Source organism: Pinus tabuliformis, chromosome 3_2 (assembly GCF_031772625.1).
Source record: "Pinus tabuliformis cultivar Carrire ecotype Pingquan chromosome 3_2, CPIR1, whole genome shotgun sequence".
Taxonomy (NCBI): domain Eukaryota; kingdom Viridiplantae; phylum Streptophyta; class Pinopsida; order Pinales; family Pinaceae; genus Pinus; species Pinus tabuliformis.
Genome location: NC_142302.1, coordinates 578,642,806 through 578,646,511, shown reverse-complemented (window position 1 = coordinate 578,646,511; position 3,706 = coordinate 578,642,806).

The window sequence follows — 3,706 nt, the reverse complement described above, 5'->3', positions numbered from 1 at the left end:
AGTTTTTCACTGCAGGTCCTAGCCTACCTGCAGCCAGAGAGGGCTCTCTCTTTTAGATTTAGCTTTGTTTAAGGGATGATTTTAGGCTAGATGTGATGCACATGGGTTTTGTTTGAGTTTGGTGGGATGGTGATGTCTGCAGACAGAGTTGGCATGCAAAGTGTAAGAGGTTCAGACCATTGGGCATGGAGTCGATGAATGTGAACTGAAGGGTGTGTTTTCTTTGGCAGAAGAGGGGAAAATGGAGCAGGATAGCTACACATGGCACAATGATTAATGCTGGAACAAGGATGAAATGGAGGTCAGGGGATGAGAAGCAGTTAAGAATCTCTCATCCAGCCAAAGAGGGAAAGTGGATGAACAGCATATAGGAGCAATCAAGAATTCCTACATAACAGTCATATGTGAATGAAATAGGGAAAATATGAGCCAAGAGGAATTCATATATATGCATAAATCAGAAGAAAACATAGAAAAGTTACAAGAATTGAGCACAGAGGGCATGAAAACCAGTTCTGAACTATTCCTTCTTCCTGCAACTTAGATTATGATATATAGATGATACAGCTACATATAAACTAATAAACAAAGGGAGGAAACACTTATTGGACCATGAGCGAGCACGAGAATTCCATATCAAGCTCTTCAGCCATAAAAAGCACAACCAGCCATTTCAGGTGCAAACATTCCAGCAATCTTTGATTACAGAAGTTCTTAAACTTACAGCACAAGTCTCGAATGAGAAATACAACCTGCTGCATCACTCTACCTACAATCCAAAGTTGGTTTGTGGTTACCTCGGCTGTATCCTTTTCTGGAGCTTAAGGACAACCTGAGTGATAACACACGTTATGGAATCCACTTGCCAAACAGTGGATATGCACTTCTGTTGGTAGGTCTGTTGCAATGGATAACTCTGGGACACGCTGGCAAGCATTTTCAACTGTCGGTTCTGCGACACCAACTCGTCGCACCGCAAGCTAAGCTATTTTATATTAATCTTCTTCTCACATAGAACCTGGATTGTGCGGCTCTCTCTGGCGCGAAGTTCTGCTGTTATCCCATCCTGCAGCTAATAAAGTGTGTCGCAGGGAAGGGCAACCAAGTTAAGGCTAATTCCTTTCATTGTATTAGGCGTCACCCGCTCCATTGTGTTTTCTGAGACTAGCGCTCCATCTGGCAATGTTATCATATTGGCCATTTTCATGCGTAGCATCTGTTCTGCTGCTGACTTGCCTGCTGTGACGTGGGTAGACAAGGTACCCTCTTGCAGGGTCCACACCTGTAACTCCTGCAGCTGCACCCTTAGGGCCCCCAACATAATCTATTGCTCCGTCATAAAATCTTGGAGCGCTTCACTAGTGACATCGCAAACTGTCTCGTTGATGTCATGGAGATCTGATCCAGGTGGATATTGGTGGCCACCTGCCAAGTCCACCTGGACCCCCACCATTGTTCCTCTCGACATTTTCAGTTTCCTTAATTATAGCGCAGTTTACTATTTTTAGTAGTTTTTAGGGTCCTAAACTTTCGGAGCCGTTTTGAGGCCCTAAACGATGTTTTTTGGGAAATCTAGCTCCATGATTTTTTAAATAAAAAATTGTCTTTTCCGTCATAGTCCTCAGAGATATCTTTCCAACCGGCTATCATGCGCGTCAAACGGAGATCGTATGCCAAAGTTACGACCCCGGGAAGTTGATGTACCAATTTACCCAAATGGGGCCCATAGTTTGGCGTTTCATCCTCTAGGGTTAGGTTTTGGAATGTTAAGGGTTTTCAATTGTTTCTCAATAATAAATAGGCCTTTGAGCCTCATTGTAAAGACAGTTCGGAACAGTTCAGAGGCATGTAGCTGACACATCTCTTCTCAGAGATAAGCTACCATCGCCCTAGCTAGGTTATTTCTATTTGTAAGCATATTTCAATATTCTCCATTAATGAAATGAAGTATTATTTCCGTTGCATCTCTGTTTTTATGGTTATCGCATCTCTGTATTTATGGTTATCTCTATAATCTATTGCATTCCTACTTAAATCCGAATCAGTGGTATCAGAGCGGTTTGCTTTTTCTCTGTTTTTCTTTGCATGTCCCCAATGAGGTCGGGATATAAGGAGTTAGGGCTTGAGCTGATCGAACCTTTGCAAGACCAGCCTCGCAAATCTCGATAGCCTCCCATGGCGGATGAGAAGAAAGACGAGGGAGCAGGAGATCCCATCAAAATCTTGCTTGAAGAAGCCCTCGAGCGACAACGGAACGCGAGGATGGACAACTTTGCCCAAATCCTTCAGCGGCTACCCAAAAGTGACGCATCAGCTTCCAGCAGCTACTCTGGAAACGCCACACTGTTTAAGGTACAAGTTAATTTTGAAATCCCCATCTTCGAGGTTCAAATAGACGCAGATGTCGTAGATAAATGGTTAAATCTGCTAGCTGGGTATTTTTCTGTTCATGAATTTTCAAGTCGGGAAAAGATTGTTTTCGCTCTTCTCAAAGCAGCCCCCCATGTCAAGGAATGGTGGGAAACCTACTGTGAGCAGAAGTTTAAAAAAAAGAAGCGAGACTTTGGATCTGCAAATCCAAAGCAAGGGAAAGGTGCCCCTAAACCACAGAACAAGGGACAAAGCCAAGGCGGGGCAGCCCAAGACAACCCGCAAAAGCTACAAGCAAAGAACAGTGCCGCAAAGCTGAAAAAGGACACGGGAAAATGGTGTGAGTTCCATAAGAGCTCCACTCACAACACAAGTGAGTGTCAGGCGAAGCAGTCACTGGTGGCTGAACTAAAGGTTTTAGAATCAGATGCATGTTCCGACTCTGAGTCAGAAACCGACAAGGAGAATGACAAAGGGAAGTAGATCATTGATGCGGATCCCAACGCCATTGTTGCTACTGCCAAGATCCAGAAAAATGAACCCAAAGATACAGAGGAGGAGGAGCGTCTCTTCCACTCCCAGATGTGGGTAAGGGGCTCCTCGCTACAGTTCATTGTCGATAGCGGGAGCCAAAAGAACCTCATTTCGGCAGAGGTCGTGAAGCGGTTTGGCTTACCAACCACAGCACATCCACAACCATACACCATCGGGTGGCTGCACCAAGGACGGGATCTTCGCGTGAGCCAACAGTGTCGCCTTCCATACAACATCAAGCCCTTCACAGATGAGGTGGGTTCCTCTGCACTGTCAGGTCAAGCACTCCATCGATCTGACCCCAGGTGCACCATTACCCAATGGACCAATTTATCGGCGCTCCGTTCTGGAGAACGATGAAATCAAGAGGCAGATTCAGGAGCTTTTGCAGAAAGGCCACATCCGTCCGAGTTCATCGCCTTGCAGGAGTCCAATTGTGTTGGTACAGAAGAAGGATGGGACTTGGAGACTCTGTATTGACTATCGGGCGCTGAACAAGATCACTGTCCGTAATAGGTACCCGATCCCGCGGATTGATGACCTCCTGGACCAACTAAAGGGGGCAAAATATTTCAGTAAGATTGATCTGAAGTCAGGATATCACCAGGTACCGATCGAACCCTCTGATGTGTGGAAGACTGCCTTCAAAGCCAAAGAGGGCCTTTTCGAATGGTTGGTTATGCCTTTCGGGTTGATGAATGCTCCTGCAACCTTCATGAGGCTAATGGATGACATCTTGCGGCCATTCACCAACTCATTTGTAGTGTTATACTTGGATGACATTCTAATCTTCAGCCAGAGT